Source organism: Anomaloglossus baeobatrachus, chromosome 2 (genome assembly GCF_048569485.1).
Source record: "Anomaloglossus baeobatrachus isolate aAnoBae1 chromosome 2, aAnoBae1.hap1, whole genome shotgun sequence".
Lineage (NCBI taxonomy): Eukaryota > Metazoa > Chordata > Amphibia > Anura > Aromobatidae > Anomaloglossus > Anomaloglossus baeobatrachus.
This window is the reverse complement of record NC_134354.1, coordinates 254,623,074-254,640,744: the sequence shown is the minus strand read 5'-3', so window position 1 is coordinate 254,640,744 and position 17,671 is coordinate 254,623,074. Positions and strand designations below refer to the sequence as shown.

The window sequence follows — 17,671 nt, the reverse complement described above, 5'->3', positions numbered from 1 at the left end:
ACATGTTAATGGTCATTTAGAAACCACAAAAGTTGGAAACTGCCGTACATCTGCTCTCTGTGACTTTACGACTCCCTCCTTAATTCTTTTAGGTTTTAAAGTAAGTGCTTGGATATAAAAGCCGAGATAAAATCTTCTGCTTCAACACAACCAGTTGCTCTGGAAGATGGAAAAAGACATTTCATGGATAAAGAATCATTTGACCTCATGAAATGAACATTGTGCTTTGCTGGGTAAGTTTATCTTTAATAATTACACTTTTTCGTTTTTCCATAATCACTGGCGTAATCACTGGCCAACCCAGAGTAATATCCTTTAAAACATTTATTTTATAATATAAGCATAATAAAAATTCTTTTGCATTTTTCATACAGACATTATAGAACAATTTTGGAGATTATTCTTTTACAGCACCCATCATGGCCATTAAAGGGGGCTTTACACGCAGCGATATCGCTAGCGATATTGCTTGTGAAAGCACCCACCCCCGTCGTTTGTGCGTCACGGGCAAATCGTTAGGAGCCATCACACGGACTTACCTGCCTAGCAAAGTCGCTGTTGCCGGCGAACTGCCTCCTTTCTAAGCGGGCGGTTCATGCGGCGTCACAGCGGTGTCACTAAACGGCCGTCCAATAGAAGCGGAGGGGCGGAGATGAGCGGGACGTAACATCCCGCCCACCTCCTTCCTTCCGCATTGCCGGCGTCCGCAGGTAAGCTGCAGTTCGTCGTTCCCGAGGAGTCACACGTAGCAATGTGTGCTGCCTCGGGAATGACGAACAACCTCCGTCCTGCAACAATGAATGATTTTTTGAAAATTAACGACGTGTCAACGATCAATGATAAGGTGAGTATTTTTGATCGTTAACGGCCGTTCGTTGGTGTCATACGCAACGACGTCGCTAACGATGCCGGATGTGCATCACGGAATCCGTGACCCCGGCGATATATCATTAGATACGTCGTTGTGTGTAACGGGGCCTTAAGACCAGACTCTATGCGTAGTCCACCCTTGAGGATATTATTGTTATTTTTACTTAGATGCATGTATTTAGGACTATAAATAAATTTTGAAATTGAGTGTCCTTAAAACGTTTGGACCATTTGCCTTCTATAGCCTATTTGTTGCACTGCCTATTGGAGATAACCAAGAAATCATCAGCGAGCTTGCTCTCATTGCCTGATGGGAGAGTGTAGAAATCTGAGCTCCTCTCAGCTGATTTATCACCACTGACCTCATCAAACTTGAATGTGCAGGAAAACAAAAGCCAAAAAAGAGCTACATTTTTAATTAAACCCAATTGGGAAAATGATTTTTAGCTCCAAATAAGTAAAAAAAAGTTCTTAAAAAGTGAGCACCTTTTTAACTCTTTCCTTGCCCAGAACATATCTCATCATACAACCTTGCAGGATTGCAACTCAGTAGCCAAAGACAAATTAGATATCTCCTGGCTATTAATGGTCATATCTCAGCCTGACTCACCTCTCTATAAGCGACTCGAGGCTCATTTTAAAGCTCCTTAGTTCCTCTTCCTCAGCACTGCTGTATTTGTGTGTTTGTCAGCTCATATTCTCTACTTTCACTTTAAGTAACCATAACTCTAGTTGGTTCATGATTACAGCCAAGATTCTTGTACCATTTTAAGTATATGTTCACATTTGCATACAGGGCAGCACGGTGGCTGAGTGGTTAGCACTGCAGCCTTGCAGCGCTGGGGTCCTGGTTTCAAATCCCACCAAGAACAACATCTGCAAAGAGTTTGTATGTTCTCTCTGTTTGCGTGGGTTTCCTCTGGTTTCCTCCCACAATCCAAAGACATACTGATAGGGACCTAAGATTGTGAGCCCCAATAGAGATAGTGTTGCTGATGCATGTAAAGGGTTATGTAAAGGGTTAATAGCGCTATATAAGTGAATAAATGTTATTATTAAGAAAACACACAAGTGCTATCTGATGTTTTATTGGATATGTTATACTATGGAGCAGAGCTGTGCTGATCAACGTTTTTTTTCTCATGTTGATTCGGCATTAGAAAAAAATTGCGGAATGCTGCAATTGACAGCAAAACCTCGGAAGTCCATGTCCAAGTTCAAAGTTTGGGTGCTGTTAGCATGTTAATAAAGTTTGTTGAAATGCCTTGGTAACTTGGTGAACGAGGGATTGTGGAAGTGTTTTTAATGAAATAAACTATTTTATTCGTGTGTGTGTGTGTGTGTGTTTTTTAACTGTATACTTACCGGGTTAGTAATGGGGGTGTCTAATAGATGCCTCTACATTACTAACCAATGGACTTCAAGATAGCTGTCAATTCACAGCTGACATTAAACCAAAAAGTACTACTTTGATTGGCACGCACCAGGGCAATTGAGAAGAGCTGGTCAAAGCACCAGGATTGGCACGTCTAATGCACGTGCCACTTCTGAAGCGGCTGCTATTTGTAGGCTGGGAAGGACCAAATAACCATGATAATATCAGCTCCCAGCTGTCTGCTTTACCTTGGCTGGTTATCAAAAATAGGGGGGACCTTTCTCGGGTTTTTAAATTATTTGGACTTGACCCTGGATCCCCGAACCTCATATAAGTCAATAGGTACCTGAACTTTGGTGCTGTAAAATGGTTATAGTAATGGCTAGGGGTGTCACATGGAGATTTTCACTAACTTCGCCAACTGTCATGGCGGCATCAGGTTCTATTCAGATTGCAGATTCTGACACTCTGCCTTAGAGATTGTCTGGTGTCTGGGGGCAATGCAGGCAGACTTGGTGGCCGAACTGCTGTGTGCTAATTCATAGGCAAGCTAGCAACAGTTAATCTCTTCTGGTCTGCTGGTATGCTCCCTTTGGTCAGCTGTTGTGAGGGAGCCTATCACATCTGCTCCCCACCTATATATACTGCCTGGGTCCTTTCACCTATGCCAGCTATAGCTTGTTTTAGTTTATTTGGTGTGGTGTCCAAGACTTTTTCGTGTTGGTAGTTCTTATTGCTTTGTGCGGTTGTTGAGTTTACCCCAGTTGTCTTTTGTTGTTTTCTTCTTGCTCTTATTTTTCTCCTGAATCTCTTATTTTCCTATCCTGTGTGTTTGTGTGCAGCGTGTCAGAGTTTTGGTTAAAATCACACTTCTGCCCTGTCCTTCCCAGATGGGGGGAGGGGGAAATCAGACTAGGTCTGTTCAAGAGCAGGGCTAGGAACAGGACCCAGGTGTCTCCACCATTAGAAGTATCACTGAGATTAGGGATAGTATCAGGCACCCTAGCATGAGGGACAGCATAGGAGCCCCTATCCCTTGTAATCCAACAAGTAACATTGTGACAAGGGGGCTGCAAAAATAATATCAAAATCGGAATAAGAGCAAGACAATTGCCCTGCAAATAAATGTGGATAGAAAATAAATAATTTAAAAAAGTGGTGTGGGGTCCCTTTAATTTTTTATACAATTTTTGATAACCAGCCAAGCGGTCTGCTCTACCTGTGCTGGCTATCAAAAATAGGGGAGACCCCATTTTTTAAAATTATTTATTCCCTATGCACATTTGTTTGCAGGGCAATTGTCTTGCTCTTGCCCTGATTTTGCTTTTTTTTGCAGCTATCTTGTTACTTTTTACTTGTTGGACAACAAGGGATGATTCTCTATGCTGTCCTTCATGGTAGGAGGGCCCTATGCACGTCATTTTTTTTTTTTTTTATTATTCCCTATCCACATTTGTTTCCCTTTGCAATTGTACTACTATTACCCCAATTTTCCTTCTTTTTGCAGCCCATAGCCCTTACTACGACCATTTTACAGCCATTTTACAGCATCAAAGTTTGGGTCCCTATTGACTTTATATGAGGTTCGGCGTCCAGGGTCAAGTTTGGGTCAATTCCGGGTCCCAAACCGGAATTTTAACTAAAGTTGGTGAACCCGAATTTCCATGGGTCCATTCATCCCTAGAGATGAGTTTTAGTTATGAATAACATTATTCACGTTACCATATACTGTGCTGAAAAATGGGATAAAATTTGAAGTTTAGTGAAATGGTGAAAGACCACCATTGCTTTTTTGGTTGTGTTTTACAGTGTTTATTGGCCAGTACAAATGGCATGCCAACATAATTCGGCAGATTAGTACGAAACTCATATAAAAAAAAATCGGAATGTGTTCTGGGTTGCCATTTTTGGAGATCTATAACATTTCTATTTTTCTGGGTATAGAGCTGTTTGCCGACTTTATTTTTTTTGTCATGGTGAGCTGAATTTTTTATTGATACTATTCTAGGTCACATGCAATATTTTAATAACGTTTTATTGCCTTGTGTTTAGAGAAACGGGGAGGCCAAAAAAAATCTAAATTCTGGCTTTCCTTTTTTTTTATATCCTGAGTCATATTGCAAAGGATTGTCGAAAATCCACTTGTGACTTTTAGGATCGCTACTTCCAATAGGTGGCGCTGTGCTAGAGTTTGTCTCCTTTACTGGAGAGACAATTTGAATATTTCCCAGAGGGGCATTGCAGCTATAAGTCCCCTTACCTGGCAGCCAGACTGGCTTGCAAAGTCTCCTTAAGGAGAATAGTGTTCCCCCGTGGAATTTTAGGGGCATTGCAGCTATAAGTCCCCTTACCTGGCAGCCAGACTGGCTTGCAAAGTCTCCTTAAGGAGAATAGTGTTCCCCCGTGGTCCCCACATAGCTTTCTCATGAGCCAGATCAGACACCCCCATACTTTGCACTGATGAGGGGCAAGCACCCCGAAACACCGTGTCTGCAAATTGGGATTCTGATCTGGCTTATATATCCTGAGTCATATTGCAAAGGATTGTCGAAAATCCACTTGTGACTTTTAGGATCGCTACTTCCAATAGGTGGCGCTGTGCTAGAGTTTGTCTCCTTTACTGGAGAGACAATTTGACTTTTTTTTTATGGCATTAACTGTTTGGGTTAATTCATTTTATATTTTTACAGTCTAGACTTTTTACGGATGCAGTGATACCAAATATGCATATTTTCCCATGTAATTATTTTTAACCCTTTCCTACCTGGTTAACTTTCTAGTTATATGTGTTTGGATTTTTATTCTCCACTTTTACCAAAGCCATACGTTTTTTTAAATAGTTTTAAATGACTCCGTTCATTTGACCATTCAATGCAATAGAAAATGGAAAAAAATCTGAGTGCGGTGATATTACGAAAAAGTGCAATTGTGAAATAGTCTTTTCAGTTTTGTTTTCTTGGTGTTCTTAGTGCTGGAAAAAGACCTGGTCATATGACTTTATACGTCAGTGCAATTATTGTAATACTAAACTAGTATAGTCTTTCTTATTTAAGGGTGAAAGATTTGGAAATTTCTAGGACAAAAAATGCATTTGTGTCACCATTTCCTGAGTTATGTAAAGCTTTAATTTTTACATTGACAGAGCTGTGGGAGAGCTTCTATTCTGTGTGGTGAGCTGACATTTTTATTAATACAATTTTAAATTACATATAATGTTTAAATCGCTTCTTGTTACTTTTTTGGTGGATCTTCATTACCTGAAAAAATGTAATTCTGGTATTTTTTTTTTTCTACAGCATTTGCAAATCGTGTTGATTAATTTTATATATCAATAGATTTTTTACTGATATTTATTTTAATTTTTCTTGATTTTTAATAGGGAAAAATAAGGGTCATTCACATTTTTTATCTTTTATCTAAATATGTACAAGTATATCAGAGGGCAGTACAGAGATCTCTCCCATGATCTGTTTGTACCAAGGACTGTGACCAGAACAAGGGGGCATTTTTTTCAATTGGAGGAAAGAAAATGTCTACATCAGCATAGAAAAGGGTTCTTCACAGTAAGAGCAGTGAGGCTCTGAAACTCTCTTCCTGAGGAAGTGGTGATGGCCAACTCACTGAATGAATTTAAGAGAGGAATGGATGCTTTTCTTGAAAGCAACAGTATAGAAGGTTATGACTAACATAGTATTACAGGTAGATAGTTGACCCAGCTTAGGAGTCAGGAAAGAATATTTTTCCCTATGAAGAAAATTGGCTCCTACGCTGTGGGTTTTTACCTTCCCCTGGTTCAACACTGCAGAACAGCTGCACTAAAAATAGGCTGAACTAGATGGACATAATTTCTTCCTTCCGCCTTACAAACTATGTTACTATGTTAACAATTAATAAAATACCGGCAGTCTGTATGCAGAGTCCCAAATTAAAAATATATTGTTCGAATAAATCGCCATAAAAAACAAAACAACACAAAAACTAATTCGCATATCTCAAGAAATCTAATTTTCCCTATAAGGTTAATTTAATCATTCGGGTACGAGCAGGAAACTAAAAATGTAAAATCCTGAATTTAAAGGGTTAAACGAACTCTTCTCGGGAGGGGTCCCATTCCATTCTCATTCCCTCTATATTAAACTCCAGGCAGCCTTCTTAACGTCCAGCTCTGCTCTTTGGATGTATTGTTTAATTCTTTTACAAATGGATATAATACCTTCTGATATCATTGGGGTAAGTCTTTTAAGATTTTTAGATTAGCTAACACGGTACAAAGATATGTATTTACCTACCTCTATTCTTTTTTTTTTTTAAGATATAATGCTGCTGGACTTTTAAAATACCAATAGTTTTATGTGGGCAGTTACTTCTTTCTATTTACAAATTCTTTAAAAATGTTCACTTATTTATCTCTGACTTGCATTTATTGGATAGCTGAGTAAGCAAATATACTATTTTATACTTATTCAAATGTGTTAGTTATGTATACCAGAGAACACCTCTACCCTCCCCTAAAAAAGGGAAAAAAAAGTTTAAAGGGGATGGGTTGAGAACTTTGGACAAAGAACCATTGAGAGGTGCCTGGCTAAGCTTGGTGTATATGGGGAGGGTCTACATTATTATGCATTTATGCGCTCTACTATAGGCTGCTATTCTATAAATGCCTACATTTATGCATGATTCCTATGTAGGACAAGGGATTCAAAATAACAAATTTTGTACTTGTAAACTCTCAATATTCTCACTACACTAAAAGAATCCCCCAAAAATCTCCTAATTATCAAAAGGTGCTCTTAAGATAGAAAACCTAGCACAATTACATGTACATTTAACACTTGGTCAGTTTTTTGTTTTTTTTTCTTTTCTTCTCTGCAACTCATGAGGAGCTGCCTACCCCCACCTTCCAGATGGGGGGGTTGTATCTGCTCCAGTTTCTCTATGTTTGAAAGATCCCAGTTACGAGCAGTTTTAAGAACTAAGCTAGGAATTGATCACTTCACAATCTCATCATAGATTCTTTACACTACCCATGTCCATCGTAAGTCACCAATTTATACAACCTCTTGCAATTATCAGCTCCTGTAGGAAAAAACAATCTCTTCTTGAACAGAGTATACATAGTGCTCTAATTGGATTGGCCAACTCCAATTTGAATTCTTTCCCACCTCGTTGCGTATCTTTCTAATACCCAATCACAACAGTGGCACGTGTATGAATACACAGGGGAATACGCTGATTCTAACACTATCATTCACCTGAACCCTTCCCCCTCCTTGCTCTTATGAACAGTGAATGTGTTATATTAAACACAGGGGGATCGCTAGTTCCCACACTTCTGTTCAAATCCAAAACAAACTGTCAAGGCTGCAACTCTCAGCCCCCTTGATGTCTTCTATACTAGCCCAGTGACCCCCCTGCTTGTTCCCTCCTCCCGCTCTCTGTGTAAAGACTGCAGCTACATGGGTAATTGAACCCCCTTCTCTCTGCCTGATTCTTCTAACACCTGCAGTAAATTAACCCTTTGAGGACTGAGTCAGAGTGGAGAAATTACACTGTGGAGCCCCCAGCCCCCATCTCTCTGTCTAAGTCAAACAGCCGTGGGTAATTGTTGACCCCCTTTGCTTTCTTCTCCTGTCCTTAATGAGTCACAGATGTCAGTCCACTAAGGCTGTGGGCAGTGCTATGGCCGAGGCTGTGGGCAGCTGCTGCTCACTAGCCCCCTGCGTCTCCCTGTTTGCAGCTCCATGCACTGACCACCCTCCTTTTTTCCCCCCTCGGCTGCTAAAAAATTCCTCTCTAGTCCCTGCTTCTCCTGTTCCGTCTATCAGCTCTGTAACACACAAGCAGTCAGATCCTGTTTAATGACCTACACCCAGCACTCAGGGAGTCTGAGTTCTTCCTTTTTTCTAGGCCAACGGCAAAAAATAGGCACACTATAGGCCTGCAGTGTAATCTCTTTTCCAGATCAGAGACCAAACCTTTCACCGAAAACCTCCCGACCCACAGGCAAAACAACACACCTGTGGTTTTTGAGAGTGATCAATTCTCATTGTTGGGCGATTCTTTGTTACTTGGAAGCAGCCTCCTGGATCCGGAAGGGAAATTTAGCCAAATTTTTCTTTCGGTGGCCCCACGATTGTAGCGCCAGCTGTTGAGGTGAGACTACAATGGGTCTCTTAAGGTCTGACTGCTGTGTTCAGATTATAATGTCATGTGTGCACACGAGAAAGAAATAACAGACTTAAATTGGTTATTATGAACCTTCTCGCCATGACTGACGCCAGTGAGATTCTGATTCTCTTTACTGTTTGAAACTTTTTATAGCTCTAGAGAAGTGAAGGGTGTAGACAAAATACAGTCCAATCAAGTATCGCAGGCTGGACTCAGGATATATAGGAATTTGCATAGTCTCTGCTGAATTAGTTGTTCCGAACTTTAGGAATTCCTTTGTTCCTCAACTTCTTTGGGAGTTGTCCAGGATGTAGGTGCCATCTTTAAGTTACATGTGCTGGTATATTATATTAAGGAAAATCACTAAATATGCAGTATATATATATCTATATATGTATATATATGTGTTAGTAAGAAGCAAAAACATTCATAAATATGTGTGTTAGGTGTTATGATCCGGAACCATGGAAGACCACCACAAATCATTGCCAAAAGGTGACAAGAGCATTGGCAACTAATCTGGCCGCCATCCCCTTACTAACCATCACAACTAGAAGTAGCCGAGGGGTGAACTAACATCCTGTGCACCGCGAACCCAGCCAGAAAACTAACTATCCTAAAGGTAGGAAAGATGAATAACTCTCTGCCTCAGAAAATAGACAAGAATAGCAAGCCCCCCACATTCAAAGACTGTGGTGATATAGGAAAAACACAATACACAGGTAGATGACAGGATTAGCAAAAGGTGAGGCCCCCACTGACTAAAATAGGAAAGGACAGGAAAGGGACTGATGGTGGCCAGAGAAAAACCCTGCAAAATACCAACTTCCTGATAGTACAAAAAGGCCCTCAGATCGCTCGATCTGAACTCCGTCCTATACCAGGTGCCCTTGTCATACCAATGAACAGAAAACAAGAATTATAACAAATTCAACAAGCCACAAACACATGGACCCAAAGGAGCTATACTCCACACAGAACTGCAGGGAGTTCCTCAACAATCCACTGAGGGGGAAAATCCCTGGAAGGAAATAAACTGAAACCAACCACAACAAATGACAAACCCAGATAAGCAAAAGAACCAGACAATAAATAAAGAGCAAGCACTTATCTGGAGTAGATGTGGTGTAAAGCAGGATTAAGCAGGCTGGAGATACAAAGAACAACTGACATCCGGCAACAGCCTGCAATCAGACCAGGACTTAAATATGCAGAGAGTTAGCAAAGGAAACACCCACTGCACAACACACCTGGTCCAAGTCCAAACCATTCCTGGCCACCAGAGGGAGCCTCCCAGCAGCCAAAACATAACTAACATTCACAATAGTTAGGTTACATCAACTAAACTATATATTTGAGTCTATGAAATGGCTGAATTAAGTATTTTTGGTTACTTAATTCTTATCCTCAACAACTTCTGGAGACCGACCCAAAAACTTAATAGGGGATTGGTGCTGAAGGGATCATTCCCGTGTGAGTCCTGTAATATATGTCCCTACATGACTCCAACTCGGAACAATCTTCTTAATCCCGCGGATCACAAGGAACACTCACTGAGTACATATATCAAATGCAAACCCACTAATGTTACATACGCTATCATTTTTTTCTTGCCCCAAGGTTTCTGTAGGCCAGACATCTCAAGAATTGAGAAAACGGATCCAAAAACATAAATCTACCATCAACCTTGCAAATTCGGACCTCAAAAAAAGTAAAATGATTACATCAGTGGCCTCTCATTTTTTATCACATCATTTTGGCCCCAGTAGAGATATGCAAGGTATACAGTCATATGAAAAAGTTTGGGCACCCCTATTAATGTTAACCTTTTTTCTTCATAACAATTTGGGTTTTTGCAACAGCTATTTCAGTTTCATATATCTAATAACTGATGGACTCAGTAATATTTCTGGATTGAAATGAGGTTTATTGTACTAACAGAAAATGTGCAATCCGCATTTAAACAAAATTTGACCGATGCAAAAGTATGGGCACCTCAACATAAAAGTGACATTACTATTTTGTAGATCCTCCTTTTGCAAAAATAACAGCCTCTAGTCGCTTCCTGTAGCTTTTAATGAGTTCCTGGATCCTGGATGAAGGTATATTTGACCATTCCTGTTTACAAAACAATTGCAGTTCAATTAGGTTTGATGGTCGCCAAGTATGGACAGCACGCTTCAAATCATCCCACAGATGTTCAATGATATTCAGGTCCGGGGACTGGGATGGCCATTCCAGAACATTGTAATTGTTCCTCTGCATGAATGCCTGAGTAGATTTGGAGCGGTGTTTTGGATCATTGCCTTGCTGAAATATCCATCCCCTGAGTAACTTCAACTTCGTCACTGATTCTTGCACATTATTGTCAAGAATCTGCTGATACTGAGTTGAATCCATGCGACCCTCAACTTTAACAAGATTCTCGGTGCCGGCATTGGCCACACAGCCCCAAAGCATGATGGGACCTCCACCAAATTTTACTGTGGGTAGCAAGTGCTTTTCTTGGAATGCCGTGTTTTTTTGCCTCCATGCATAACGCCTTTTTGTATGACCAAACAACTCAATCTTTGTTTCATCTGTCCACAGGACCTTCTTCCAAAATGTAACTGACTTGTCCAAATGTGCTTTTTCATACGTCAGGCGACTCTGTTTGTGGCGTGCTTGCAGAAATGGCTTCTTTCGCATCACTCTCCCATACAGCTTCTCCTTGTGCAAAGTGCGCTGTATTGTTGACCGATGCAAATTGACACCATCTGCAGCAAGATGATGCTGCAGGTCTTTGGAGGTGGTCTGTGAATTGTCCTTGACTGTTCTCACCATTCTTCTTCTCTGCCTTTCTGATATTTTTCTTGGCCTGCCACTTCTGGGCTTAACAAGAACTTTACCTGTGTTCTTCCATTTCCTTACTATGTTCCTCACAGTGGAAACTGACAGTTTAAATCTCTGAGACAACTTTTTGTATCCTTCCCCTGAACAACTATGTTGAATAATCTTTGTTTTCAGATCATTTGAGAGTTGTTTTGAGGAGGCCATGATGCCACTCTTCATAGGAGATTCAAATAGGAGAACAACTTGCAAGTGGCCACCTTAAATACCTTTTCTCATGATTGGATACACCTGCCTATGAAGTTCAAAGCTCAATGAGGTTACAAAACCAATTTAGTGCTTTAGTAAGTCAGTAAAAAGTAGTTAGGAGTGTTCAAATCAAGAAATTGATAAGGGTGCCCATACTTTTGCACCGGTCAAATTTTATTTAAATGCGGATTGCACATTTTCTGTTAGTACAATAAACCTCATTTCAATCCAGAAATATTACTGAGTCCATCAGTTATTAGATATATGAAACTGAAATAGCTGTTGCAAAAACCCAAATTGTTATAAAGAAAAAAGGTTAACATTAATAGGGGCGCCCAAACTTTTTCAGGTCTTCAGAAGATTCAGGATTCTGGAAGAGGTGGCTCCCTGTATAAACCCTTGCTGCGAAGCCAAATGGATTTTCCATCTGAAATCCTTGACCCCCTATGGGGTTAAATGAGAAGTTGCTATTTTCTGGCTTTTTGGGCTAGATTATATTATATCAGCCCTTGTCATGGCTCATATACTTTTATATACTAAAATTCTATTCTTTATCTATTTTTTTCACAGTCTGGGAACCCCCTCCTCTCTCATTCTTCCTTCTGGATTGCGTGATGTTCTCTGTTACTTAGTATCTCACGATGCTTGGTGACTTTGGACTACATAACTTGGAACCTGTCTACATCATTCATTGTCTAACACTGACGATTATTGATCACACTCATGAAATTTGTGATCGTTTTTCTTCACGGATATTACGATCTCTTATGGACAACCTTTGTGCAAACATCCTTTGATGTACCTTACCTTGGAATATTGTAAATGTATTCATCAATGATCCCTGTCTATCATACATCCTGATATGTGCTTACCTCGCTTTTTGAACTTTCGGTCTCTTCTTCACTGTGGTTTGCGTGACTCCATTTAATACTAATACATTTGTGAATTTCTACACTTCCCCATGCTCTGACCCATAGGTATTGGCATGGGGAAAGGAGAAAAAAAAAAAATCAACTTACATACATGAGTTTTGTGTAGCGTTACCCGACTCTATGCAGTACTATAACATCGGAAATATACTGTGAACCATTGAGATATATATATATATATATATATATATATATAAATATATACACACACACACACACACACACACACAGGGGCGGACTGGCCCACCAGGAGGTCGGGAAAACCCCCGGTGGGCCCCTGCTATTGATGGCCACACCCCCTAGGCCCCGCCCCCCTGCCCCTCCTGTGCCCTATGGATGTGTGTGAGAGGCCCCCCCGGCCGGTAATTTCACTAATCATATCGGCACATTGCCGATATGATTAGTGACAATCCCATTCCCTCTGGAGCGGCAAGCAGGGAGAGCGATCTCCCTGCTCTGCCTGCTGTCACTGTCAGTGCCGCTCTGACTCATCTGCGCAGCGACACTGCAGGAGGAAGCAGTCTCAGAGTGATGACTGCTTCCTTCCTGTGCAGGTGCTGGCAGCATCGCACTGCGCGCGGCGGAGGACGGACCGGCGTCACCCCACTGACTGCAGCAGCAGCACGTGAGTATAGAAGGCGGGGGCCCCGGGGGAGGGTGCGGGGGCTTGGGGGGCGAGCAGGGGCCCCGGGGGGGTTGCGGGGGCCCAGAGAGCGAGCAGGGGCCCCGGGGGGGGTGCGGGGACCCGGGCAGCGAGCAGGGGCCCCGGGGGGGGGGGGGTGCGGGGGCCCGGAGAGTGAGCAGAGGCCCCGGGGGGGGGGCGGGGGCCCAGAGAGCATGCAGGGGCCCCGGGGTGGGAGTGCAGGGGCCCAGGAAGGGTGTACGGGGGCCCCGGAGGGGGGGTGCGAGGTCCCAGGGAGTGAGCAGGGCCCCTCATACTCACCTGTCTGCAGCCTCCCGGTGCCATGTCCGCTCCCGGTACCCGCGGCTCCGGCTGTGTGCAGACGGCCGGGACACCTCCGATAGCTGCAGGACCAGGCGCTGATCACCTGATGCGGTCACCTGATGGAATCAGCTGACAGTGATAGTGACCGCGGTGACGCCGGCTTTTTACTACCCGGCCGGCTAAACTATCAGCTGATGCCGTCAGGAGACTTTATCAGCTGATTACCGCCGGGTCCTGCATTGATTGGAGTCTGCACAGAAGTGTGTGGGGTTTTTTTTCTTTTTTTTTTTTGCACTGATGCATCAGCTGATTGTATAAACTGCTTTTATACAATCAGCTGATGTGTGATGGAATTCACATCCTTGATCCTGACACATCATCTGATCTCTCTGCTTTCCAGCAAATGATCAGATGATATTGGATCTGGATTGGACGGCGCGGGACCCTGACCCAGGATAACTGCGGAGTGGGGTTCTTTATTTCAATAAAGATGGAGTCACTAATTGTGTTGTGTTTTATTTCTAATAAAAATATTTTTCTGTGTGTTGTGTTTTTTTTTTTTTTATCTTTACTAGAAATTCATGGTGGCCATGTCTAATATTGGCGTGACACCATGAATTTTGGGCTTAGGGCCAGCTGATAATATACAGCTAGCTCTAACCCCATTATTACCCAGCGAGCCACCCGACATCAGGGCAGCTGGAAGAGTTGGATACAGCGCCAGAAGATGGCGCTACTATGAGAGCGCCATTTTCTGGGGTGGCTGCGGACTGCAATTCGCAGAGGGGGTGCCCAGAAAGCTTGGGCACCCTGCACTGCGGATTCCAATCCCCAGCTGCCTAGTTGTACCTGGCTGGACTCAAAAATATGGCGAAGACCACGTCATTTTTTTTTTTATTATTTAATGAAATTCATGAAATAAAAAAAAAGGGCTTCCCTATATTTTTTGTTCACAGTCGGGTACAAGTAGGCAGCTGGGGGTTGGGGGCAGCCCATAGCTGCCTGCTGTACCTGGCTAGCATACAAAAATATGGCGAAGCCCACGTCATTTTTTTGGAGGGCAAAAAACTCCTGCATACAGTCCTGGATGGAGCATGCTGAGCCTTGTAGTTCTGCAGCTGTCTGCTCTCCTGCATACACTAGTGGAGAATGAAGAACATATTGAAGAAGGAAATGACATCAGATCTTTTTTTTCAACAATCTTTAATGGCATTGTTCACTGATAAAAAACGCATAAAAAAGCAGTGAGCAAAAACGCAGCCAAAAACGTGGTAAAAACGTATAGCGTTTTTACCGCGGGTGCATTTTTGTGCGTTTTTCTGCTGCCAAAAACGCACAAAAAACACCTAGTGCGCACATACCCTTAGTGTACAGAGAGCCGCGGAGGATGGAAGACAGAGGAGAGGCCACCGATGCTTGGAGCAGGTAAGCGCTCAGTGAGCCAAAGATGCAGGGAGAGGGGCCACATAAGATGGCAGCTATATTTGGCTATATGAGGAGAGGGGCCACATTAAGATGGCAGCTATATGTGACTATTGGGAGAGGCCACTTAAGATGGGAGCTATATGTGGCTATATGGGGAGAGGGGCCACATTAAGATGGCAGCTATATGTGGTTATATGGGGAGAGGGGCCACATTAAGATGGCAGCTATATGTGGCTATATGGGGAGAGGGGCCACATTAAGATGGCAGCTATATGTGGCTATATGGGGAGAGGGGCCACATAAGATGGCAGCTATATGTAACTATATGGGGAGAGGAGCCGCATTAAGATGGCAGCTATATGGGAAAAGGAGCACATGGGATGTGATCTGCTGAGGTAAGAGGCCATAATGGGATGGGATCTGCTGGGGAAAGAGGACATAATGGGATGGGATCTGCAGGGGAAAGAGGCCATAATGGGATGGGATCTGCAGGGGAAAGAGGCCATAATGGGATGGGATCTGCAAGGGAAAGAGGCCATAATGGGATGAGATCTGCAGGGGGAAAGAGGCCATGATGGGATGGGATCTGCAGGGGAAAAGAGGCCATAATGGGATGGGATCTGTATGGGGAAAGAGGCCATAATGGGATGGGATGTGTAGGGAGAAAGGAGCCACATGGGATGGGATGTGTAGGGGAAAAGAGGCCATAATGGGATGGGATCTGCAGGGGAAAGAGGCCATAATGGGATGAGATCTGCAGGGAAAAGAGGTCATAATGGGATGGGATCTGCAGGGAGAAAGGAGCCACATGGGATGGGATCTGCAGGGGAAAGAGGCCATAATGGGATGGGATCTGCAGGGAGAAAGGAGCCACATGGGATGGGATCTGCAGGGGAAAGATGCCATAATGGGATGTGATCTGTATGGGGAAGGTCGTCCATTCCTATTTTAGCAGGGCTCCTTTAGTAATAATTTTTAAAAACTGTAGAAAAATCATTTAATATAATAAGAGTGACAGTCACTGGAACAACTGGTGCTGGACAGGAGAGTGACGGTATTGGAGGGGAAGGAGATTTTACTTTAAATTACATGTATTTTTTGGTAGAGGAAATTGCGTGAAAATGGGTGTGGTTACAGAATGGGTGTGGTTTTCAAATGGGCGGGGTTTACAGAGAACCTGTTAAAAATTTGAATCCCACCCCTGCTATATACAGTACGGTAACTGCATGGTGCTGGTGGGCCCCAAGATTGATTTTTCCTGGTGGGCCCCAGGTACTCCAGTCTGCCGCTGCACACACACACATAAGAGTTTAGGTTTTCGGTCACATGTTCCAAGTGCCCACTCTGTTCATCTGTATCCTTATTCATACTTGTCTATACACTGGTATTTTAACCTTACATTTACTTAATTGTGTAATGGTCTTCATGATACCATGCTTCCATACTTCTTCTGGCAGCTGCATCTATGTATCGAATACTTCTTGCTGCTATGTCCGTGCATGCGTGCTATATTGATGAGGTAACGCAACTGTGACTGTACACGTAATTTCAGGTTTTGTCTCTCCTTGAAATATGTCTGGCAATATGTCCGTGGACCAGCTATGATGATGTAATTGCACCTGCACATATCGTTTAAGAGCTTTGCTCAACCTTTAGAGGTACTGGCATCGTTTATACCTCCGGATTCCTTCTTCCGGTCCATGCTCCTGTGTCCATTCAATCCACTGGTATGTTGATACCTGCTTGCTAATGGTTTGATTGTTTTGAGCACCTGTGTATATGTGTATAGGTAGATCCGTGGATTCCAATCACAGTCACCCCTGGCGAAGCTGCTCAGCAGCCTAACGCATGGGCTCCTTATGGCCTTTTATTTCATTTTTCCATTCATTCCTTATCCTGCTCATGGCTGCCTCCTGTCAGCTGTGGCTCCACACCCTTGGCCTCCCTGCCTGCATAGTTGTTCTGCAGCTTTTACATTTTTGAATACCGGGCCCGATGGGTAACACATCATGTATTGTGTGGTTCCATGGCAGCAGGCATTTCTATCTATACTATTGAACTCATGGTCATAGTACTACCATATTTCTAATGATCTATTGTTGGTCTTAGTATGTTACAATTTTGACACATATATTTAATGAAGGTATGACACTCATGCTCATTGGGCGTTTATTACTTATAATGATCGCTCTGAATAGAACTTTATAACATTTATTTGTCTATCCACATATGTTCTCCATATTATTGTATTCAGGTAGACAATATGTTGCTATTGTATGCATGAATATATTGCTCTGTACTGTGTTAATCAGGGTTATATTCTTGGTAGTCATATTTCTACTTTTTTATGTACATCTGTCTCTTATTATCTTAGTGTCTTCCATTGCCCATGGTTCTATATGATCTCATGAGCTAATGTTATTTCCCCTAAAGGTCGTTTTGATATTCACATGTTTTTTAAGTATTTTTATCATGTATGGTTTTTCTTGGATTGAATAAAATTATTGATTATCTTTATTATTATTGGGATGTGCGCTTCCTATTTGTGTGTTTTTTTATCTTCTTTTGATTCTTGCCTTCCACACAAGAGGCTGCACCCCTCTTCTTATTGGATCGGCTGTGCACCCTGTCTTTTGTTTTAACCCCCCACCTGAAGGGAAACTGAACAATCAGTGCAAGTTTCCACACACTGAGTGAGAGGGGAGTTATGCGGCGAAGTAAGCTTAATAGCTGGTTCCAAAGACCTGAGGGATATCCCCAAAGCCTTGGCCATAATGGTGTCTAAAAATTTACTTCTGCCCCGCAATTGACAAAGGCACAACCCTCTACCACCCTCCCCAAAAAGTCAACACAATGGGAAAAAATACTTTTTTAAACAGG

General features: G+C 42.5%; 1 protein-coding gene across 1 annotated transcript in view; it reads left to right on the top strand.

Annotated features, from left to right (window-relative positions):
• Nucleotides 1–211: 211 nt before the first annotated feature.
• The window catches only part of GPR61 (G protein-coupled receptor 61), a 227,958-nt gene continuing 210,498 nt past the window's right edge, over nt 212–17,671 (top strand). The window contains exon 1 of the mRNA XM_075333725.1: nt 212–233. The gene's annotated coding sequence lies outside the window, so the exon portion shown is untranslated. The remainder of the gene's footprint in view (nt 234–17,671) is intronic.